This window comes from Chelonoidis abingdonii, chromosome 7, assembly GCF_003597395.2.
Source record: "Chelonoidis abingdonii isolate Lonesome George chromosome 7, CheloAbing_2.0, whole genome shotgun sequence".
In the NCBI taxonomy this organism is placed as follows: domain Eukaryota; kingdom Metazoa; phylum Chordata; order Testudines; family Testudinidae; genus Chelonoidis; species Chelonoidis abingdonii.
In genome coordinates, this window is record NC_133775.1 from 89,773,521 (window position 1) to 89,798,729 (window position 25,209).

General features: G+C 46.1%; 1 protein-coding gene across 1 annotated transcript in view; it reads right to left on the reverse strand.

Annotated features, from left to right (window-relative positions):
* The window catches only part of ADRB2 (adrenoceptor beta 2), a 61,440-nt gene that overhangs the window by 32,470 nt on the left and 3,761 nt on the right, over nucleotides 1–25,209 (reverse strand). The window lies entirely within an intron of this gene.

Here is a 25,209-nt window from a genome sequence, read left to right on the forward strand (position 1 = left end):
GCAAGGTTGGAAATCAATATCCCCTATCAGAGTGTAACAAGCCTTTGAACTAAAATGTTAGACATACTCGCTAGTAATCACATATGGAAATCCCACTGAAGACCATACAACTGTCAGGGTTAGTGGTGCGATTGGCGTCGTCATGGTACTAAAACGTGTGAATCTGTAGTGTGTGGCCTCTGCAATCTTAATGGTTCAGGGCTTCTTGCACAAAGGCTCTGTCAAAACAGATAGCTAAGTTAATGTTCTTACCTGTAAAAGGTTAACAGAGGGAACAAACACCTGCCGAGGAACAAAATCAGGAAACAAGTTTTCAATCCAGGGGGGGAAGTTTTGGTGTGTGTCTTTGTCTCGTCTCCTGTTCTGCTCTGTCTCTGAGAGGTCTCTCTATCCCAGGCTTTCTAATACTTCGTTTCCAATTAAGTACAAGTAGAAGACAAATAGGGCTTATATTGTTTTTGTTTATTTACAGTGTTAGCTTTGCTGAAAGCTTAAATTGTTATTTCGTTTTTTGGATAAGTCTGTTTATATTCATTTTGTTTTCTTTTAGCCAATGACCCCCCCCCCCCCCCCCCCCCCCCCCTGTAATTGTCCCCTTGATTACAGAACCATTTTTATATGTCTTTTTCTTCTTTTTATATAAAGCTTTTCTTTTAAGACCTGTTTGAGTTTTTTTTCTCTGGTTTAAGGCTAAGGGAACGAAGGGCTAGGGAAAATCTCTTTTGTTAGAATGTTACATAAGCTTGGCATTTTGCAGGGACTCTGAGTGAGGTGAGAGAAACGCTGATCTCATCTGTGGTTGTGTTTCAAGGAAATTGAGCAGGGTAATCTCCCTAGAGTACGCCAGAGTATGGGGAAGGGAAGTGGTTATTTCCCTTTTTGGGACTCAGGCATTTTTGAAGTCTTGGGTGTCCCCCCAGGGAAGTTTGGGAGACCAAAATGAGCCAGACACTTGGAATTTCTGGCTGGTGGCAGCGCATCACGATCTAAGCTGGTAATTAGCTTTGTAGTTTCATGCAGGCGCCTACATTTTTGGACGCTAAAGGTCAAGAATTGGGACTTATGCTATATGACAGGCTCCTCATTACCTGGGGCTCATTTGAGGACTGAGCTCCATTCTCAGAAAGGAATGAGGGATTTGTGCAGTGACAGGCATGAGAGCAGGGGGCAGGTAAAAAAAAAAATCAACCCCCATGCTATGGAAACAATAGTCTTATGGTTAAGACACAGAACTGGGAGTTCAGGAATCTGTGTCTGTTCCCAGCTGTGGGTCAAGGCATTTCATTTCCCCATGTTCTCAGTTCCTCATCAGTAAGATGGAGGCTAGAATCATAGATACTGTAGGGCTGGAGGGGACCTCGGGTGGTCATCGAGTCAGTCCCTGAGCAGAGGCAGGACTAAGTATTTTCCAATCTTAAGATCATCCCTAACAGGTGTTTGTTTGTATACTCATGCTAGGTCCCACCGAGTTCGTGCCAGTGTGAGGAGTCGCATAGCTGCAGTAGCAGTGGCAGTAGTGGCATGGCTGAGCTGTGCTGCATATATACCCACCAGTTTCAGGTGGGTTTATACTTGGCATGGCTTAGTTGTGAGAGTGAGAGTGAGTAAGTGTAAGTGAACTGGGAATCACACCCCTAACTCATAGTGTAGACATAGCCAAGAGGTTAGCTAACATCTTAGCTAATCACTTACTAACCATAACTTTTCTCTAGTGTAGACACACCTTCGACCTCTCTCTGGCTGGTTGCGTTTGACCCTAGGGCAGTCAATAGTTACGTATGCTTAAAGTGAAGCATGTGTTTAAATGCTAGCAGGATTGAGGCCTTTGACTGTAAACTCTTCAGAGCAGTGACTGGCTTTTCCTGTATGTTCGTACTGCACCAAGTACAATGAGGCTGAGACCCAGAAAGTGACAATTGCAAACCACTGCAAACTGACTAATATGAATTAAAAATCAACTAAGATGGGGGAGCAAGAAGAGACCAACAGTAGGGTAGAGGAATCCTGAACACAAAGCAGAGTCCCAGTCAGTGAAAAACCTGTATTTGAACTCCTTTCTTTCCACACTTTCTATGCTTCTTTCTATGGAGAGAGGTAAACAACTTTGATTGCTGCAGGGAAAATGCCACATTATTCACACATTCACTGGCTTTCAGAAGGTAGCCATGCTTAAAAGCCAGCCCAGTACCAGGAAGGGAGTTACAGGGGAGAGAGAAAAGACCACGCAGATTTATCTCTGTACCTATCTGATGCATTCACTGAAAAGGGATAATGACTGCACCATCTCAGAATGACAGCCATACACCTGCTCAACGCCCATTGTAATAATGGGCCTCAGGTAATTAGAGCAGAAAGCTGGCTTGCTATTAATCTTAAAGGGACACATCAAAAAACAACTTCCAACAATCAGGCAAAGCTTGGGAAGGGAAACAATGAAAGAACTGTATTGCCACAGATAGCCTGGTCTCTGTGCCAGGGCTTGTTGAAGACATTCTTCCAGACATACAGCCTGGCTTTATAGTCTCCAGCAGGAGGGAAAGGAAGAAGCTATGTTAAAAAAAAAAATACCTGGTGTGAGTTTGAGCCACTCTAGAAGTGAGAGGAAGAAAAAAGAAGGGAGAGGAAGATGTGATAAGATCCCCATGCAAGTTCCTGGCAAAGATCAGCAGCCTGTCCCCACCAGTCTGAGCTGGCCTGCTTGCCCCCTTTCATCCAAAGACAGGGTAGGAGATGAGGAGGGGGAACTTCTAGTGGGAGAGACCTTTTCTTAGTGAAACTTTGGTTAATGCCAGCCATAGAAGAGACAATCACTGCACTGATACTGCCAACCCCAAGCTCCAAAAATCAGGAGTCAGTCCTGCCACACCAAAAAATCATAGAATCATAAAAATATAGGGCCGGGAGAGACCTCGAGAGGTCATCTACTCCAGCTCCCTGCACTGAGGCAAGACCATGTAAACCTAGATCCTCCCTGACAGATGTTTGTCTAATTTTTTCCTAAAAACCTCCAAACAATGGAGATTTCACAACCTCCCCTGAAAGTCTGTTCCAGTGCTTACCTATCCTTATAGTGAGAATGTTTTTTCTAATATCTAATCTAAATCTTCCTTGCTGCGGATTAAGCCCATTGTTTTCTGTCCTGTCTTTAAAAAAATATTAAAGGTAGGTTTATTTTTATTTGCCTTCTGGATTTTTAGCCTTTAGGGGTCATGTTTTCTAGCATTTCTCTGCAACCACATGGGCAAATAACTTACATTTTTAAAATGAAGGCTGAGATTCTGTTGTAGTCACATGACACCAGGAGCTGAGACATGACATACTATGAAGTTCGCAATAAACACATGAGAGATGGCAACGCTGCCATGCTGTCCCACCAACCTCCTGCAAGGCTCTGCCAGGATGTCTCAAGCCTGACATGCAGCACCCACTGCTACCCCATTCACCTGACATCCAGTCACCACTGATAATGCCTCTCAATCCTACACTGCAGCACCGCCCATTGTTTCAAAGGAGTGTGGAAAGGCACCTTATGTGAGCCAGGAAATCAATTCTGTTCTGGGATCCTGTGGGATCAAAGGCTGAGCCCCACCACCCCTGGGAAAGTGGGGAACTCACCAGTTGCCTGCTTCTCCTGCATTGTGCCTCAGGTGTCTCCAGAGGGGGGCAGGGCCCAACCCCTGCTGGTGGCCTCAGCAACCACACCAAGGCCGTGCATCCAGGAGCAACAGGGAGGGCGAGAGGCCACTACTTTGCCCCCTCCTCCATGTCACAAGCCCAGAAGCAGGGCCAGCTCCAGGCACCAGCATTCCAAGCAGGTGCTTGGGGTGGCAATCTGCAAGGGGCAGCAGTCTGTGCGTTTTTTGCTGCCCCAAGCAGCACGCTGAATTGCTGCCATGGACGGCGGGGGCAGTCCATGTGCCCTTAGGGCAGCAAGCTCATTTTGATGGCAATGGCAATTTGGCGGCAACTTCTATGTTCAGTTGCCCGCAACGGCAATTTGGCGGCTTCTGTCTTCCGGCTGAAGATAGAAGCTGCCAACAAATTGCTGCCGCCGCGGAAACATGCGTGCTGCTCTAACAGCACACAGACTGGCCCCGCCGTCCGCGGCGGCAATTCGGCGTGCTGCTTGGGGTGGCAAAAACAGTAGAGCTGGCCCTGCCCAGAAGGTTGTAGTTGCAAGAAAAGCCCCTGGTGGCTGCATTTGAGAAACGTTGCATAGACCACAGGAGGGCTCTTGCTGGAGGAAACCTCTTCAGTGAGGTTTGCAGGTCTCTGAGAAGGATTGAATGAATGCCCTTGACTAGTAGTGCTGTGAGGACCCCTGCTCTGTAATCTCAGCCTTGGCTGAGTGAGCGTGCTCAGGTCACACTGGGTTATGCAGAAAAGCTAATATATAGGTGTACATCAGTCACATAGGGTCCATGTATGCAGCCTGTTGGAAAACAAGGCACCTTTTGCCAAGATTTCTCTATGAGGTCACTGTTTGGACCAACAGCTGTTGGACTGTTGGCTCCCAACTTCCAGTAAAAACCTCTGACAAAATGCAAACTTCAGTGTTTATCACAGCGGAGCGAGTGTGAAATGAGGCTTGGGGCTCATGTGGAAATGCCACAGGGAGCTCAGGCTGGAAGAGAGTCAATGCTGAACAAGGCTGTTATTCATCGATATTCCCAGAACCAAACCAAGGAAAAGCCCTATTGACAATGCTCCCAGATAGTGGCAGCTCTCGCAGGATTAACATATCAGCAAGGTGTGTCACAGCCGCCTAGTGGAAGGAAGGAATGTTCTGAAATGGTTTCTGTGGCGCTGGCAGCTGAGACTAAAGGATGGGGGGGAGGGAAAGATGACTCTAGCCTTCTACAGGTTGGAAGTACATTCTTCCCTGTACAACAGATGATGGGGCAGGTATAGGTGAGAGAACAGGGGAGAGGTGGCCATGCAGGATGCAGCTGAGGGGCCAGGTACAAAGAATGCTGGAGGGGGCAGAGAGGGTTCAAAAGAGGGTGCAAGTCAAGCTGCAGCTATGAAAGCAAGCGATGGCCTGTCCATACACAGTCCTGAGGCACAACCGTCATGAATTAGCTAAGCAGCCTTGCAAACTACTCATCCTGGCGCCAGTAATGCCTTTTGATTAGCATTAGCATTAGTGCCAAGGGCAGGAAAGTAGATTTTTTATGACTGGGCTAGTAAATTTCACGTCAATTTAACAACCCTGAGCCACAGAGTTTCGAGAGATTTAAAAATTGCAATGACACACTCTCACTGGTGATCTGCATTATCTTCATTGCAGGTATATTCACACACAGGTATATTGAAGTCCTAGGCACATGGATCATGTCTGCATGACTATTTTGCTTAATGGGGGATGGCAGTATGCTTTGCTTTCTTTCTTTCTTAAATCTCCTGAAATCCCAGTGGTGGAACCTAACGTTACAAAGTGCTTTGGTTCCCAATAGCAGCCAAACATTTGATTATTATTAATTATTAGAGTAGAGCTTAAGGACCCACCAAGAATGGAGCTCCATTGTGCTAGGCACTGTAGAAACAGTCATAGATGGCCCCTGTCCTGAAGAACTTACAATCTAAGCAGGCAAGACTGATGCAGGGTGGGGGAAGGGATAGAACACACAAGCAGAGTGAGCAATGTGATGACAACAAACACTGTGTTAGTTCCAAATGGGAGGGGAGGGGGGATTTAGTAAGGAGGGCAGCAGCTAAAAGCACAGGCCAGAGCAGCGTTCCAGCGCTCTTGCCACATGGTGTGACCTCACGTGTATGCCAGTGGAGTGTTCCTGTGGTGCGGAGCTCGTTCAGGGGAACAGGAAGAAGAGGATAAGAAGCAGCTAGTGTAGAGTGAAGTTAAGGGGAAGAGACAGTGAAGGAGGGGCCGAGGGAAGGAGAGTGTTGGAGTAAACAGCCAGTCAGTGCAGGGCAGAGAAAGTCCAGTCAAAGCTGTAGGAAGTTCTCTGAATGTTTAGATATTCCTCGTTGGGCTGCTTCTGTTTCATCCGACTGCAGCCTCTGGCTGGATCCTCTCTGCAGTCTTCCCCCAAGGTCACATAAGAGGGGGAACTACCTACATCCTAGGGGCCCAAAGGCCAGGAGGAGGCTCCCTGCACATATTAGGGTGCTGGGGAGAGGGGGGCCCCAACTGGGCCCCATTTTACCTCCTCCTCCCAAGTGCAGCAGTCCCTTCTTTGGCTGCTTCTGCTCCTACCAGCTGGAGTCTCCGGCTGGCTCCTCTCTACTCACATCCTCACTAGAGCAGCACTTGTCTCTAATGCTCAGGAGGGGGGAAGGCAATACCAGCCTAGCTCTAAGGTACCCTGTGCCAATGGTTGGCATGGAACTATTACTTGGACAGACAAGAAGGGGTGGCAACCCAGTCTAAATGGAGTTCTCCAGCCTGCCACTCAATTCACTCTTGAAACAAACACCCCTTTAAAGAGCTGGAAAGCCCCAGGACCCAGCCTGCCTACACACGTTCCTCCTGAAGAACATTTTCCAAATAAAGGCGTTAAACTGTATACAAAGGTAGCAAAAAACACAGAGCACAGGTGTGTCTGAGTCGATTCCTGCAAGAAACTCTAGCTGTGACCCGGAAGTCAGACACTTCCTCATCACCAGTGGGTGAATGGTACCAAGTTAGCTCCAAGGTGGACCTCTTTCTGCTATTTTTAATACCTCGTGGATAGGCCTGGAAAGTGCAGGATCCTGCATGAAGGTGCTGCATGTGGACCAGATTCACTGAATGTTTCCATCACATTGTTTAGATTCTGGTTTCAGTTCGGAGTCCCATCAGACATGGGATCATGATCATCCCTAACACTACACTAAGTCAAACCTGACTGTCAACCTAGCTGCCAGAGTATGTACCCAGGGGTCAGGCAGGATGGTATTTGGGTGACTAGCCCAAAACACCACCCGTGCCACCGCAGCTTCATTGCCATTTTTAGGTGCTAGCTCGAGCACAGTTAACACGTATACATCCACCCGAGCTGGAATCACACCTCCCAGCTACTGTGTAGATGTGCCCCTACTGACTGCACAGCATCTGGGGTTTGTTCAGAACACTGATAGCCCACTGGAGCCAGGAGCTTTTCCATTTTCATGGCTTCATCCAAGACCTCTACTGGAAACCTGTGGAATTCCATGGTGGACAGCTGTGTAACTGGAGAGACGTGGCCATTTTCATCCCTATTTTAACTCCATTTACTCTACAGGGGATACACAAGGGCTGAATTTCACCCATGATGTTAAATTGTAATGTAGAGTCTTAAAAGTAAAGATGTGTTTGAATCTTGGCTGTCATGTATTCTTTTTACATTGATGAATCCTGCAGTTTATGACCTAGGAAACTAAGGGTCTGTCTACACTACAATTAGACACCCGTGTCTGGCCTGTGCTAGCTGACTCAGGCTCGCAGACCCTGGGCTAAGGGACTGTTTCATTGCAAGGTAGACATTTGGGCTTGGGCTTGGACCCTCCCGAACTCCAGCCCAAGCCCAAACATCTACACCACGGTTAAACAGTCCCTTAGCTTGAGCTCTGCTGGCCTAAGTCAGCTGGCCCGAGCCAACTGCAGATTTTTAATTGCAGTGTAGACATACCCCAAAGAAACAATAAGGGGGCATAAGTGACACAGCAGATTAGTGCCCTTGCCTTTCAGCTCTGGAGATGTGAATTCAAATCCTGCCTCATGGTCACCAGTGAACACAAAGAGTGGAAATTTCCTCCTAGGACTAAATGCTGGCCAATGCCACAACCCCCTTTTGCCTGCTCCAGGGATGAATTTGGCACATACATTGTGGCCAACTCTTGTAATTTTTAATAGGAGGCTTGTGGGTTTGGATGTTTTTATTATTATGTAAACATTACAGCTTTTTTCTTTTTCTTCTTTTTAAGTTTCTAACCTGGCTGGAAATAAACGCTTGAAAAGGTGAACCCTAAATGCTCAAACCCAAAAGGAAAATAAACAGAATCCAAAATGTATTCTTAAAAAACCCCTCAGGATTGTTATGTTAATCTCATCATTTTGGAGAGGCCTAGCTTGTGGATTTTGAATCCTTGAGGTTAGCAATACCGCTATTATTTATTATTGTTATTGATTATTTGTATTTCCTAACAGGCCCAGTTATAAGCCCAGGTCCCTATTATGCTAGCACTGTACATAACAAAATGATGTCCCTGCCTCAATGAGTTTAGTGCTATTGTTGTTCTTCCAACATTTTCAGCTTTATAGGAAACTCTTATGCAGCAGAAAGACATTCATTAAAGCATGTGGGGTTTGATGTTCACCTCTGGCATAGAGGATAACATGCTATAAGAAAAATACTCCAGTTTATGGAAAAGCCCCCAAAGCTTTGCAGGATCACTGTAGCACAAGCATTAGTGTTTTAGTCCATTCCACAGAACACTGTAGTATTGTCCTACAAGGAGAGACATGTTGTGATGTTTGCCCTGGGTCGGAGGGCAGAATGAGCCTGACAAATGCCTGCGTCCAGAGAAGAGATATGAAGATGATGGCACGTCTGTGGACTTCCCTAAGCCTGGAGTTGGAGGAACATCCAAACGTGCACATGTGATCAAGATCAGCAGAGCAGAATGTTTAGCCAGCTGGCAGCTACAAAAGCCAAAGAAGCTGAGGCTTTGTGGTTTGATTTTTTTCTTCCCCATATTTTGTTTTTATCTCCACAGGCCAAAGTAAATGGGTCACACCTAAAAACAACGGCTTTGTCTGCCATGTCTGGCCTGCTGCCCTCACTGCCTTTGGTTCTGAGGCTGGTGACACTTCATTTGCATGCTGTGCTCCTGACCTTTCCTTACTGGGAATGACCTCGGCCCTTTGCCACGGATCACTTGACTCTTGTGCTCCTCATTCTGTTAGGTACAGTGCAGCTGGATAAGTCACACACACACCCCCATCCCCGCCCATTGCTGGAGACATACAGTATGTCATCACCTTTTATTGCTAGTGAGAACTGACCACAACTGTCACTTACAGTCTGCTAGCAAATGTCAGCTCACAGGCTGCATTAGGGACTGGAGTGCGGGGAAGCACAGAAGGAACAGGCTGTACGTTACTCCTCTTGTGGGAGACTGAAAGATATTCATTCAGGAAAGGACAGTTCAGTGATACCTCTTTGCAGGGTTCCAGACTGGAAATATACATTCCAGGAACCCCTTGGAGGAGGGAATTATCTCCCCTGCTGATCTCGATGCAGGGGCTTGGACATCCTGCCAGTTTTTCACAGTGATCTGAATAAGCCGAATAACACATTTAGTGGGCGCTGTCCTTTTTTAAGTCATACAATGCCTTTGCCATGACTTTGTGCGCTCTCTCTCTCTCTCTCACACACACACACATGCACACACACCCCTCTACCTCTCTCAGCCCTTTCCCCAGGTCCCCTCTCTCTCATCTCCCTCTCTCATTTTCTAATTGTACTGAACACATATTAATTAGTTCAAATGGTCTCTGATCCTGCCAGCGGCTGAATCCTTTCCATTCCCCTGTTCTTGGGGTGGGGGCTCTCATTGTCTTACAGCCACCAGGGTCCTCACTCTGCAGTTGCCTGGGACACCATGATCTTCCCCGATCTTCTTTGCCATTTGAAAATGTTACCCCGTGGCGAGTGTGTGCTACAAGAGCCCCTCTGTGCTAGGCCACAGAAGCTCTGACTCCGCTATAGAGCAGTGAAGCTGTAGCCCCTCACATGTTTGTCTCTGGTTCAATCCCTGCTATGTCAGCTAAGATGACAGCCCTCACAAAAAGACAGTGTCCCCAGCCAGTTGGGGTAGGAGCAGAACTTGGGAAGGAGGCTCAGCCTGATATGGCCGGGCGAATTTGCTTCTCAGCTTCCTGAGCAAGGAACTGTACTGGTTCCATGGGGACGATTATATGTCAGGTTTGCTTCCTCAAGAAGCAGGCTGCTATAATTACCGCAGTTACAGACTGCTGCACATTTTCTTTTTTAAACTGGCTGTTGCCTTTGAGTGGAGATAATGTTTTAGGTGAAGAGTGACAGGGGAGGGAAAGGTGTCGGGCAGTGTCAGAGCGGGAGAGGCTATGGAGGGCTGGTTCTGATCTCACCCTGGTTTTGCACTGCTGTAGCTATTGACGTTAATGGAGGTACTCCTGATGTACGCTCCCAGGAGAGAGGAAACTACCAATTCGATTCTGACGTGCACTACAGGCTTGTACACGGGCACAGTTGCCAACTTTCACGTGGTAAATAAGCACCTTGACTTTCTCAATAAGCCAAAAAGCAAGCTAATCCCATTTCAAAACACAGCCAATCCCTTAGAACCCCAACACTTTATGCGACTAGATCCCCCTACCCCCCCGGAGTGCAGTCTGGGACTGTGGTGGGCCCGATGTGCACCCCTGACTCTCTCCCCCACCTTGCCCCTGCTTGCCGGAGCCGATCAAAAAAAGAAGCAACAAGCCAAACAAGCAACAAGCTAAAAAGTAGCCCAATTTCTGTGTTTTTTTCCGCAGGTTTGGCATATCTGGCACTGGTAGGAGTAAGCCCCCGTCTTACACTCCTGCATAGGCAACCTGGAACACGAAGATGTGAATGGGCACTGCATGCCTCTTTTTTCCCCCGGCACTGGCCAAAGCAGGCAGGAAGCATTGGCACTGTGCCCCAACCCACGCCAGTGAAGTGGGTGTCATAACTTGGTGCTAGTATAGAACAGCAATTACTGCTCCCCTAGAGCAGGAGGGAAGCAGGGAAGGAACTACCTCCAAGGCATATCTCTGAGGCACAGTGCCCCCTCAGGCTATGCCTGGTGCAGTGTATTTTGTATGGCACCCCCTAGTTCAGGGCTATGACTAAAGTCTCACAATCAAGCCCTGAGCAAAATACAAACTGAAGACACTGACACATTGTCTACACTAGGGAAATTTGCCACATTGAGTAACATTTGTTTCACCGGCACAGTTGTGAAAGCCGCCCTCGCCACAGTCGTTTCACAACCAGGCTCGCAGATATGCATCGCAGGTTATGCTTTTTCAGAGTTTAGTATCAGTTGTTGAATTTGATGTCAGTGTTGTGAACTGCAGATTTTCACCAGTGTGGCGGAGAGCAGAATCTCCCTGTGAAAGGACAAATAGGCTGAATAGTAGGCAACACTCTTAAAATTGGTGCCTCTGCAGGTCACAACACAGACACACCTTCTGGGGAGTTACAAGAGCTGAAGATATTTATGTTTAATTAGGATGAGTCACACAGGCCCTTTGCTTCAGAGTCCTGACCAATTGACAGCATATGTACAGAGGGTGGGATCAATGAGGGAGGGATGGGAATGGGAAAATGAGGACCTGCACATAACAAGGTGTGGTGAGGATTTTTAAATCTTCCAGTTAGCACAACCTAAAACCTAGCCTCTGAGATTCAGCATTCATTTAGCAACCTCAGACCAGGCAGTGGTCACTCTGATGTTTCTCCCTCTAATTATTGGGATTTCTTTTTCTTTCGATTAGTTTGGTTGCTAGGCTGATCACACAAACCTTGTACACAGGAGACTTCTGCACCTAGAACAAAAGGGATATTTTAAACCTAGAATGTGCATGGAAAGAAAAAAGGTCAGGCTTTGAATTCAGCTGCACTAGTGTAAATGTTCAATATTATGATTATTGATTCATATTACAGTAGTATGCAGGGACTCCAATCAGGATCAAGGCTTCATTGGGCTAGGCACAGTATAAACACACAGTGGGAGACAGTCTCCCTTCCCTTCCCCGGCTGATTGAAAGCAAGGGATGCTAGGTTCATTTACACTAGTGTAACAGAGACCGGGCTCATGGGGCCTCGTTTCAAGCAGGAGCTTATTGGATATGGAATGACAACCTATATTTAACATACACGGATACCTGCCATCTATTCTCAGAACAAATAAATCAGGTGGGACTAAAAAGGGGTGGGGCTTCCTGAGCCAAGAATGAGAATACACTTGGATAGTGAATGGTGCAGAACTGGGGTCCAATATTAATATATTGATAAATGAATTAACAAATAATTAAAGTAGTTCCTTCTCTCCCTCCTTCCCCCACCTCTGCAGGCCCTGTAATTCTCTGGGAGCTATGTCCCACGAAGCAATATCTCCTTTTAAAAACATGTGACCTAGAAGACTTTTCTCATCAAGCCATCTGCCTGAGCTCACAATCCAGCTGCAATTTACTTAGGTTTTATTCAGAGCTTACTCAGGCGAAACTGCTAGTAAAATCAATGAGTAAAGGCTGAGTAAATACCTTCAGGATTTGGTCCTGGGTATGTAACATTATGAGCACAGTTACACCCAGGGGTTTGAGAAGCAAGTGTTCAGGTTACAGTGGCTCTGCTATGGTGAGATTCAGAAAGGGTGAGTAATGCTGTCAGCTGGGTGGGTCTGAGGGAAGTAAGGACTGAAGCCTCAGGGTGAGAGAGCCCTTCCCTCCACGCCCAAAGTTGCCTGAAGGGTTTCCTCCTCTTTGTGGACTTAAAAGATCAAAGAGACTCTTGCACTAGCATGCACTTGAGAGAAGGAAATTTTTGCCTAAGGAGAAAAGACTTCGAAGGGCTTTCCCTGAGGCTCCTTTTGCTGTCTGCATTTCACAGGACCAGGTTGAAGCTGCAGGATTCAGCTCTGGAATTTTGAACACCTGGAGCCCAGGAAGGGGTGTTTGGAACTGGGGCTTGGGATTGTCTATAGTAAGGATCCCTGCCTTCCAGACCAGGTTGCCCTGCTGCTTGAGCCTGCCATGAAGTCAGGTGTTTGTGAGACTGCATGTAATTTTCATAGTAACCACTGTGATGTCACATTGTCCTCACTACAGTGACATCACTGCAGGATCAAACCTGAGGAGAAAGCAGGTTGGGGAAGGAGGGAAGTCCTGGTTCAAACACAAAAGGATGTGGTCATGGACCCGAAGGGTAAAATGCCTTTCTATGCAGTGTGATGTGGCACTGAGTGCCCTCAAAGCCCATTGAAGGTCTGGCACCAACTCAGGGCCCACCCTGTCAGGAAAGGCTGGGATAGCTCTAGTGTTCTCAGTCCTTTTTAAAAACTAATACTTACCAATGAAGAAAATGATTAGATTCTGGATAGTTGTGGTGGCTTTGGCAATGACTGGATTTAACCACTTCCCTGCCCAACCTGTGCCATGCCTCTGCAAAGCCCTGCTATTATTTTTTGGAAGGGGGAATGCTAAACTACGCAGGGCATACACAGGCCTTTCACTGCAGAAGCCCTTATCATGCCCCTAAGTAGCATGAAGAATGCAAAATACTTTTCACTGCAACGCTCTGGGCTGTGTTTCATCTCGAACACCTGCAATGATGGGTACCTTGGAGCAACCAGAGGTTCTGGATCAGCCTTCCACTAGGAGTAGTGGGGGCAAGAAACCTAACTGGTTTTAGGATGGCGCTTGATAAATGCATTAACATGGGGTTGCCTGTGATAGCAAGGGACTGGATGACCCAGGATATCCGTTATGTTCTTAACCAGAAATCTTTATCTGCATGGTAAAACTATTATACTTTTCAAACACTCCACCTAGTTGCTCCAGCCCTGTCCTGGATCTACCTTCAAGGAGTTATAGAAGGTACAAATGAAAAGACATATCAAGGTATGCTATTGCCATTCCCTGCCAATGTAGGATTGGTCTCCAGGATACATATTCTAATACTTGGTCCTGTCTCCTTTTAAATGATCTAATTGAGCAGGGGAATGTTCTCAGTATTTTACCTCTGTTTCTCTGAAGTTCCACTGGAACACTGGCACTGGAGACCAGCAACCAAATGGTTTAACAAAGCTGTAAATAAGTGCATGAGAGCACCTCCTAAGCAGGCCTGTTCTGTGGCAGAGGTACATTATTCATTCAGGATACAGTGGGGGTGAGGTAATATCTTTTACTGGCCCAACTTCTGTTGGTGAAGGAGAGAAGCTTTCGAGCTAAACAGAGCTCTTCTTCGGGTCTGGGCTTTGTGTAGGGTGAAAGCTTGCCTCTTTCACCAATAGAAGTTGGGCCAGTAAAAGAAGTTGGGCCAGAGCAGAAATTCAGCCGGAGCTGTCCGGAGCAGAGCTCTGGTAAACATTTTTGAGACACAGTGTGCCTCCCATGGAGCTGAAACCCCAGCGCACCCTCCCCACTGGGGGCTGAAGCCCCTAGCCTCGCCAGCCTGCAGGGCAGAAGCCCTGAGCTCCACTCCCCCTCAGCCCAGAGGCTGAAGCCCTGAGGCCGCCTATTTCCCCTCCCCGCTGCTCAGCCCTGGAGTTTTTATAGCATGTTGCAGTAGGGGGAGAGGGGGCAACATGTCAATGTTATGGTGTATCTGGGAAATAATCTATGAGAATTTAAGCTCTGAGTTGGTCCAATAAAAGATAGTACCTCACCCGCTTTTTCTCTCTAATATTCTGAGACCAACATGGCTACAACGATGCTGTACACAGTGGTCATTCAAGACAGTGATATGTTGTTTGCAATGTGATCAGACAGAAGAGCAGACGAATTGTTTGAAAACCATTAGAATATAGCCCTGGATGGTGAGATGAACCAGAGGGAGGGCCCTATCCTGGGAAGTGCTAAACACTCTCAGTTCCTGCTGGATTCAGGAGATGAGGGTGCTCAGTTCCTCATAGGATCAGGCCCCAAGAGAGGAAAACCTTATGCAGACTCAAGAAGGTTTTGCATCCTTCCTGCTAATGCACAGCTGGTGGCTTTGTTTTGTTTCCAAATCTTGGAGGATTAGGGGAAGAGTGTGAGACATTCAGCCAGCCAAAATGACAGCAAAACGGGCATAAGCAGTACCATAAATACTCTTTATTTACACACATGTCAAACAGTAGGTCCTGTAATAAATACTCAAACTTTGAACATACATATTTTCATATATATATATCTCTATATCTAGCTATAAGAACAAAAATATGTTTGCATTTCTTTACTGCATATTTTTATATAAACAATTGTGCAAAAATGACCTTACCAAGGACATTAAACAAAAATCTATTTCCCCATGCCCTCTCACTGGCACCAGCAATATTGCACAGGAATTCAGAGATCCTTTCCTGCCATAGGAAAGGTGAGAAGATGGGAGGACAGCTGTCATTATGTTAATGAAGGATCTGCAAGCCCATTTTTGTGATTCAACAATATTTTTTCAAGGTCTGACACCTTGCAAAATATTGGGCCCGATTCTTCACTTCATTACACTGCGATTCCTGTGTAAAATTGGAGTCAGAGTGGTGCATCGTGGTTATTATGGAATGATCTTATGAGTATCCCCTGGCAGCACTTTATAGGCAAGATGGCCCAAGGAATTATACAGTGCAGCCTGTAGCTGCCTTCATCTTTAATACAGATGTGTGGCTAATAGAAACTACAGCTCCCACCATGCTCTGTCTTGATCCAGGCTGCATTACTGAGACCTGCTGGGGTACTTCTACATTAAAGATTAGGTTAGTTTATAGTCTGCTCCATATTATGCAAACATGGGCCCTGATCCTATAGCTGATACATATGTGGACTGCTGTGCCCATGCAGAGCCTGCTGTAGCATCAATGCAGCACCCCGTGGGTGAAACAGTCTGCCCTGTGCTGTCAGCTGCAGCATCAGTGCCTTAAAGTGCAGTCCTAGGGCTCCTGGCAAGCTGCAGTGTTGGGCAAAGGTTGAGTTCCCCACTTTGTAGTATCACAAGAAGTGGCTGGTCCTGTGCACACCCTTCAGTACCCATTGGGTATGTCTACAGTGCAATTAAAAACCGGCAGCTGGCCCGTGCCAGCTGATTTGGGCTCACAGAACTTGTGCTATGGGGCTATTTAATTGTGGTATAGATACTCAGGTTGCTGCTGGTGGAGCTCTGGGAACCTCTCACCTTGCAGGGTCCTAGAGCCTGGGCTCCAACCCAAGTCTGAATGTCAAACACAATTAAACAGCCCCTTAGCCCAAGTCAGCTGGCATGGGCCAGCCGCAGGTTTTTAATTGCAATGTAGACATATCCATTATGATCAGTCTCCTTACTCCTGAGAGATAGATGTGGTGAGAATAGGGTCTAGCAAACCCCTTTGAAACATGACTGTGTTTTGCAGCACTTGTGATGCACCTGCTGCAAGGTGTTCTGGCTGAGGTGGGGAAGAAGATTAGGGCTAATACCCATTTTCAGACCACCATCAATAAAAACAATAACAAATGAAATACCAATCCCGGTGGGTGCAGTGTCATGAATCGCAAAGATCTTCACATAGAAAGAGCCTTTGCTACACAGATACTAAATGGTGCTTGGGGTCCTGCATGGCAAGCCGAGAAATCAACTAGAAAGCCTTGTAAAATCCTAAATTCCAAGCAATTCTTAAATGGACGCAGAGTAACTTAAATCTGCTCTTAGTAGGATTGTGATCCAAGGGCTAGATTTTCAAAAGTGCTCAACACCCAACAGCTCCCATTTAGGCATCTAGATACTGAGTAGTCTTGAAAATCTGACCCAAGTCTGTGCATTGAAACCTCACTTATTAATTTTAGCAAGGGAGATGGGCTGGGACATGGGACATTTTTCCCAGTATGTGTCAGTTACTGATAACAAGGTCATGCAGGAACCTTGTTTCATCCTACTTTATAGGGGAGGGCAGTTTCCATTACATGGGTGGGGCTCAGAGATCCCAGACAGCAGAAAGTGAACCTAGCAAAAGGAGAGTAAACAACAGAGTGTGCCTGCAGCCTGGGGACATGAGCCATTCCATAAGCTGATCTCACTTGGAAATGGATTTACCGGGCTGGTGAAAAGAAGCAAGCGGAACAAATGGAAGAGAAAGGCGAGGAAAAGCAAATCTTTCCTGTTTGCCAGCCTCAGTGTTTCTGGCTCCTGGACACAGGGCTGTTGTAACACAAGAAGGCAGGGAGATTCAGGAGGAGGATCTCAGCATTCTGTTAGCTCTTGCCCAGCGTTGTCAAAATTGGAGGCCTCGCGCACTGGCTAAAATAGGTCCCTTATAGTAAGAAAGTAGAGCCTTGTCACATGGTCAAGCTCAGGGGTGGCCAACCTGTGGCTCCGGAAGTTAATATGCGGCTCCTTGTGTAGGCATCGACTCCGAGGCTGGAGCTACAGGTGCCGACTTTCCAATGTGCCAGGGGGTGCTCCCCTGTGCCTGCCATGCCCTTGCTCCTCCCCCCTCTCCCCCAGAGCCTCTTGCATGCCATGAAACAGCTGATCAGGAGGTGCGGGGAGGGAGGGAGAGGCACTGACTGGCAAAGCTGCCGGTGGGTGGGAGGCTCTGGGAGCAGGGGGGGAGCTGAGGGGGAGCTGCTGATGTATTACTGTGGCTCTTTGACAATGTACACTGGTCAATTCTGGCTCCTTCTCAGGCTCAGGTTGGCCACCCCAGCCAAGCTGGAGAGCATGGTTTGTGGTTGCTCACTCTTTCATTACCTCTCCAGAGAGGCAGGAGCTGTTTCTTGTTTCTTAACTTTTTAAAATTTCAGGCTGCTAATATTTCTGGATATTTAGTAACTAGCTCTCCTCATCCCTTTCCCTGCCTCCGCTCACTGTCTCAACACAGCTCTCGCTCTCACCTTTAATGTGCCCAGCACATTAAACTTCAGCCATTCAGGAGCTAAACACCTGGCCCAGAATCCATGGGACAGTATGCGGGGTAGATTTACATGTACGATCAGTGGAACCTCAATTATTTGCACTCGGTCCTTCAGACCCCACAATCTTGGCTCCTCTATATACATCTATCCATACATGCCCTTTTGATATCACACTACAGTATAATATGCATTGACGTGCAATGTCTTTCATCACTAACTTTCTATAGCAATTAGCTATTTTCTGACTTTGGGGATATGAATTAGCTAGGTTCTACAGCGTATGCCATATGTCTGGACTAAGGAAAGCACAGCTGAGAGAGAGAGAGAGGTTCCATACTAACTAGAGATGGGCACAGAGCAAAACCCTGCTTCCAAAATTCACTACAGGCAGAATCAAAGCACGGGGTCCTGAACTTGTGGGTGTGAAATCTAGGTGTAAACCTGGACTTCTCCAGAGCTTGGGGTGTTTGGAATTAGCCCATTACAGAAAGAGGGTTGAGCTGTGAGAATTCCCCATAACTGGGGGTCTGGATCATCATACGTGCCATAGGTTAATAGTACACACATCAATAATTCTCTGATATTGACAATTCATCTTCTGAGGCCTAGGCTTCCCACAAAGCAAAAGCTCTCTGGGAATGTCTCCAATGAGGCAAAAGACTGACACAGTGACGGGACTCTACATACTATGTCTGCTGCGAAGAATGGAGCGAAGCCAGTTCCTGAAGTGGAAAATGCAACGACCAGAGTAAAAAATGACTCAGGGATCTGCAGCTACACCACTATTTTGCAACAATGCAAAAGCAACAATTACAGCACCAAGACTTACAAGAATTCAAAGAATTACACAACTGAGCATGAAGTTATGCAACACTCTATTCATCCAATGTGCAATAGGCAATAGATGGGAAGGGCACTTATCCCCTACTATAACATATATTCACAAGGACTGTACACATACATACACAAAGGGTACCAAATATTCCACTTGCCTCCAGTGCAATCTCCGTGACACAGGGTTTGTGAGAGGTACAAACCAGCAGCACAGAATGTAGGCCTGTGTGCTTTCAGTGGAGCGCATTGTTTTAGGTCTGGACATGGTATTTCATTCCGGTGACAGCGGAATTCTCTAGGATTTTATTTTCCACAAGTGAAAGCAGCACTGTGTGTATTATACGCTCTGAGCCAGATCCTCAGCTAGTATAAACAGACATAGCTGCACTGAAGTCACTTTACACCAGCTGGGGATCTGGCCCAGATACTTTATCTATATATACCTATTTCTGCTGTTTCCTAGGATATTTTCTTCATTACAAAATAAATGATCAGATAAGAGGTTTTCCTTGCTGCGTTTTTTAATCACCACATGGCAGTTTCTATAGGGGCCCACTTATTATGTGTGTTATATTGTAACTGGTTGGTTCCATGACAGTTTCATTCTCTGAACTGTCACATTTCTATGGAAAGTCAATAGTTTTCACTGAGCCAAGTCCAATGAGAGTTTTGGTGGAGTAAGACTGAGTAACACATGACTAAGCCCCTGAGAATTTGACCTATTGTTTGGTGGCTTTCCAAAGAAGTTGCTGATCCTTTCCTTCAGCTTCAGGTGGCTTGAGAGCTTCACAGCTCACACCCCACCTGTGTTGACTTCAGAGAGAAAAGTAAAATCGGCAGCAATTGTCAGGTGATCTACATGCAAATCTCAGGACTCATGATGCCTCCTTTACCCATCCTGTCTGTGTTGATCAGTGTCCCCATATCCAGGTCATCTTCCCAGCCTTGCCTCACAATGAATAGTCTATTGCTTCCTGACCCTTCCATCTTCCAGAGCTCAGAGCAGCACTGTGGTTCTGAGATAAGCCACATCCCCATTCGCTCCTCTTCTTCAGATACACACAGCAACAGCATTTGAAGTTTTTAATACCAAATAGCCAAACAAATGTGGTCATTGACAAAATATGCACAGCACTTGCAATGAGGACACGGCATTTGTTTGCACTCAGGGCTGGCTCCTATGCACACTGAAGTCAAGGAAGTTTGACAGTAATGTCAATGACAGCAGAAGTGGGCCCTTGCTAAAGAGAATGTCACCCTGCCACTTGTGAAGGGATGCTGGTTTCCTCCCGTACTTGGCCCAATCAATCTTATAAGTTACCCTGTCCTGGTGTGTATCCTCCATGTCACCTGTGCATGTGATTCCATTCATGAGGGTATATTCATATTACAAACACTGCAAGCGATTGTTGGTTGCTGGTTGTTTAGACTAAAAAACACAGGAAAGGAAATTGAGAACCACAACTTGTAACTATTTTTTTCACTTCCTCTGTATTGCTATATAATAATAATTAATATACACACACTGATGCAGTGTATGCAACCTGTAGATAATGAATGTGTGTTTACATGCATCTACTGTACTGTACAACAGCATTCTTTATCTAAATCCTTGTACTGTACAGAACAAGCTTCATTAACAAATGGCACCTGATTTTCTGAGTTCTTAAATCTTGCACTGTGTCAGGTTTCATTCTGCTAGGACACCCTGTTAATGTTTATCTGGAAAGAGATTTGTTTTTGTAGACCCGGTGACTTCTCCTAACAGCAATTGCATGTACCCTGCAACGTCATCACTATGTGTTTGCTTCAGAGGGACTGGCTGTATTTTAAAGGCTTAATATGGGAATTGAACTGTGCACAGGATCTGCTTACAGCCTGACATCAACAGCAGGGAGAGATGCACCCAGGCAACCTCCTTAAAGCAAACCCTGTTCTTTGCTTGGTGCTAGGGGGCAGTCAATGGTAGACAAGCAGGGACATCCTGGAGCTCATCTCCCATAGGAGGTAGACAGCTAATGAAAGAGGAAGCAGCTTTCTCAGGCCACATTCTCTTTCTCTGTATATACTTTGGGCTCAGCCCTGCAGTCCTGACCCAGCCAAAACTCTCTTTGTAATGACAACCACACCTGCTATCCTTAGAAGGAGGATTCAAGGATCAGGCTCTTTTAGTCACTCTTCCCAGAGGACCAGAACCACCTTGCTGGGGAAAGGAAGAAGCAGCAATTTCAACTCATCTTCCCCATAAAAGCCAATAGTTGAGACAAGGCTTCACATCTATGTATGTTGTGTGTACGTGGTTCAAAGTGTTTCAGAGCTGAATTCACTGCAGCACCTTGTATCACCATTTATACTAGTGCAAAGTGAGTGTGAAAATAATGCAGAATGGCAGAGTTTACACCTGCTTTGAACTTATTTCACAAGAGGGCAAATGACTGCACAAGATGCAGGTCAATGGTGAATTGAACCCTAAAGGGAATGTGGACAATATACAGTTATCTCTACAATCCTTCCACAGACTTCCGCAGGGTTGAATGCTCCGCAAGTTTAAAGAATAGCTGGTATTTTTCTTTTGAATTTTGTTGCCATTATTTTTTATTTCACATTCCACATTTTTAGAGGCGATTTGAATCATACACACCCAGAATTCCTTAGTTTTTCCTGCACACACACTTCTGTAGTCTCTGAGCACGCATTACCTTGGCAGAAAACCTATGACACGGTGGGCCCACGTTAACTTGCAGATACTCCTTTGCAAAGTAGCACAATAGTGCAAGTGCGTGTACTGTGACTGCAAACTCTCAGCTATAAATAATCCCACATCATTGTGTTGCATAGTGTCTGGCTTTATGTCTTTTAATTTGGCCTTTTCCTTTAAGGGCAACTGTTACAGGTGCAGAAGATAACGTGGCATTGTTTTTGTGAAGATTTGCGTTAGCATTCTTCTAATTTCACAGATGCAGTGAGTCTCTCCTTTAATCACACTTCACAACTGGCCCCAACCTGCAGGAAGGGCTGTCAGAAAGACACCCCTCGCCCCATGTATTTTGCTCCAAACTCTGCAGCAGCATGTCCCTCCTAGTCACCTCTCTTGAACCTGAATGCAGGCTTTTTACTGCCTTAATAACCACCTTGCATGGTGCAAACACTAATCCCAAGCATGACTGTGCACAAACTGAAAGGTTTATGAAGGTGGTTCGGGCTACATATGCTTACTAGCTGCTAAACAAAATGCTTTCTCTGTGTCGAGGGTAGGTGAGTGAGTTGGATTCTGCAAAGAACAACTTCCACATGGGAAAACTCAGCATACCGTTTGGCCAGGGGAGACATTCTTGTATGCATCAGAGGGGGGGCGTCGCTAATTAGTTACATCCCTCTGGCATCTGCAGTTAACAGACACAACAAAGATCTAACCTGAAAGAGAGCAAACTACAGATTTCTGATCAAGATGCAGAGACTTTAGCCTGTAAAAAATCAGCAGGCAAATCCTCACCCCTCACTTGACAATCTCTGCAGCAGGCCTCACTTGACAGGACAACACTTAGGAGATCAAGCTTCCTGACTACTCAGCAGCTCTCAGGAACCACAGGAAACTTCCCCAACCAAGTGCAAAAAGTATTTTCAATAAGAAAGAACAAAAGGAGAAGACAATCTATGCTTTACATGGACAGCTTTCAGGAGTGATCACAAATGATTTGCAAAGGCTCACTCAGAAATTCATTGAAAACACCAATTACAGTTTTCGGAGTGGTTGCCGTGTTAGTGTATCAGCAAAAAGAATGAGGAGAACTTGTGGCACCTTAGAGATTAACAAATGTATTTGAGCATAAGCTTTTGGGGCTAAAACCCACTTCATCAGATGCATGCAGTGGAAAATACAGTAGGAAGATATATATACACAGAGTACATGTAAAAGTGGGTGTTGCCATCCCAACTATAATGAGAGCAATCAGTTAACGTGGCCTATTATCAGCAAGAGAAAAAAAAACTTTTGTAGTGATCAGGATGGCCCGTTTCCAACAGCTGACAAGAAGGTGAGAGTAACGGGGGGCGGGGCGGGAATTAGCACGGGGAAATAGGTTTTACTTTGTGTAATGACCCATCCACTTCCAGTCTTTATTCAAGCCTAATTTAATGGTGTCCAGTTTGCAAATTAATTCCAATTATGCAGTTTCTCGTTGGAGTCTGTTTTTGAAGTTTTTTTGTTGGAGTATTGCGACTTTGTTACTTATATCTTCTTGTAAACTGTTGGAAATGGGCCATCCTGATTATCACGACAAAAGTTTTTTTTTCCTGCTGATAATAGCCCATGTTAACTGATTGCTCTCATTATAATTAATATGGCAACACCCATTTTTTCATGTCCTCTGTGTATATATATCTTCCTACTGTATTTTCCACTGCATGCATCTGATGAAGTGGGTTTTAGCCCATGAAAGCTTACGCTCAAATACATCTGTTAGTCTCTAAGGTGCCACAAGTTCTCCTCATTCTTTTTGCTGATACAGACTAACACGACAACCACTCTGAAAACTGTAATTGGTGTTTTCAATGAATTTCTGCCTCAAGGACTCCTCCTTCTTTTTACCAATTACAGTGATGATATTCTTGGTGGAGAGTTTTTTCATGGCAAAGGCGTGGGTGTGCGGTGGAATAAATGCTGAGTTTGGGAGCAGCTCACCACTGAATACCACAAATCTTTGCATTTGTTTTTTTGTTTTGTTTTCTCTGCTATTTCTTCCCCCTAAGATGCTATTCCAGGAAACTCCTTGTTGGAATCCTAGGGCACAGGTCAAAACGCTCTTAGTTGCCTAACCCATGCATGACTCCAAGATTGACCAAAAGCTATTTCAAGCAAATTAGTCAAAGCTCAAAGCAGTTCCCTGACAGCTCGCCTGTATTAACAGAATGCAACAACAAAGCCGCAGAACAGAAACACACCAAGATATTAAGCGTTCAGATAGTGTGTTGAGGGATCTGGCACATAAATACATAGAACAGATTGGAATGTAAAACGTGTCACTGCCTTGTGAGGGACCCAGTCTGGGACCTTCCCTCACCTCACTCTTTTCCACGTGTTTTGAAAGGACCCTTCTCTTTCACAGCCTCTTCGCAGCCGTGCCGCACCCTTTAAAAAATGTCTACCTACGCCTAAAGGAAAAGTCCCGTTTTCTGACCACTGCTTCCTGCCTCGAGAGGCAGTAGCAGAGCCGCTGCTCTGCTGAGGAGTAACAGTCCTCGCTTGCTTCCCCCTCGCCCCCTCCGCAGGTCTCTATACTCCTCCCCGCCCGCACCTGTCCACTTGTGTCTGAGTATTAGCTTCCCGGCTGACAGCCCCGCGGAGCTTGCAGCCAGCGTGAAGCAAGTTTTGCAAGCCAGGAACAAAACGTAAAACCTGCCAAGAGGGAAAGCTAATAAACAAACAAAACGGGGCCACAGAAACAAGGACTGACCTAACCTTCCATCTCCACCGTCTCCTGAGACCAAACGCTCTCTGAGATAAATAAAATTCAAAGATTGGGAAACCCTTTAGCTAGAGGAATTTTCGGTGATTTTTAGCAGCACACAGGACAACTTTCCAGCTACTTTCTCAGTGAAATTTACAATAAGAGTCTTCTACATTCTCCCAAATCCCCCCAGCTTGTTTCTTTTTTTCTTTTTAATGAAAAAAGTCCTATAGAATTTAATAGGGAACATTCTTTAGTTTCTTTAAATCATCCCACCAAATTTACTCTCTCTTGTATAGAGTTCTATAGAGCGATTCTAAATCCCTCCAGAAATTATCTCATTGCCTTTAAAAATCTAAAGGTTTTACGGTAATTTTAGAAGCACCCTACAGAACTTCACCCTGTACAATTCCAGAGGACTTTTCCATAAGCAGGGATTTGCCCCGTACCCTCCATCTGAGGCTAAAACTGATTCATGTTTTGACCGCGTGTTTCATTTGTTTTGTTTAGTACAACAAGAGAATTCATGTTCAAGAGCCGGTTTACTGGATGTGGAGGGGGGATTTCGCTGTACAACGGCCTGGGGTGGCCTGGGTCATGCTTCGGTGTTCCTGGCCCTCATGAGCTGGGGGACACTTATTCAGCGATTACACAAAGTGCTTTACAAGAGCACTATAAAGGGCAGTGCCGGCCCCATGACTCCACTAGCGCTGGGACTAGTGCCGGGGTGTAACCACCGTTGAAAAATGGGAAGACTAAAAAGGGGACATTTCAGGAGGGGGAAAATACTGCCCAGAGCAGTTCGCTCAGTGACCCCCAAAACCCAGCATTCTGAAACTAAGCTCGCTCTGACCGCAGTGGTACAGCTCCGAGCAAACTGAGTGCTTAACAAATAATACAGAATATAATGACCCGGATCAAACCACCCTTTATTCAGCAGAGCACTGCCTACGAGCCCCCACTGCGTGTCCTAGCCTGCTCCACACTCGGCCCTCTGAGATCAAAACAGAAAAGGGGAAAGCATCTCTGCTGTGAAGATCGCCACTGAAGTGGCGCTGAAATGGCTTTAGAGTCCCTCTGTAAACGGAGCGAGCTGCCACGGGCTACTCGCTGAGCTGAAACCCTGTTGGAACCAGCAGAGCGCTGCTCTGACGGACCCGTCCACCTTTCCTAGCAATGCTCGCTCTCCTCCAGGGCAGCGAGCTCAGCCACGGGTGGTGGCCGGAGAATCAGGCTCAGAGTGACCGGAAGGGAAGTGCTAGTTCTCGTGTTCCAGCCCCCTGCTTTTGGAGGATGTCAATTGCAGAAACCTAGTGCTAACCATTTTATAATTGTGGGCTTAATCCTCATGAATCC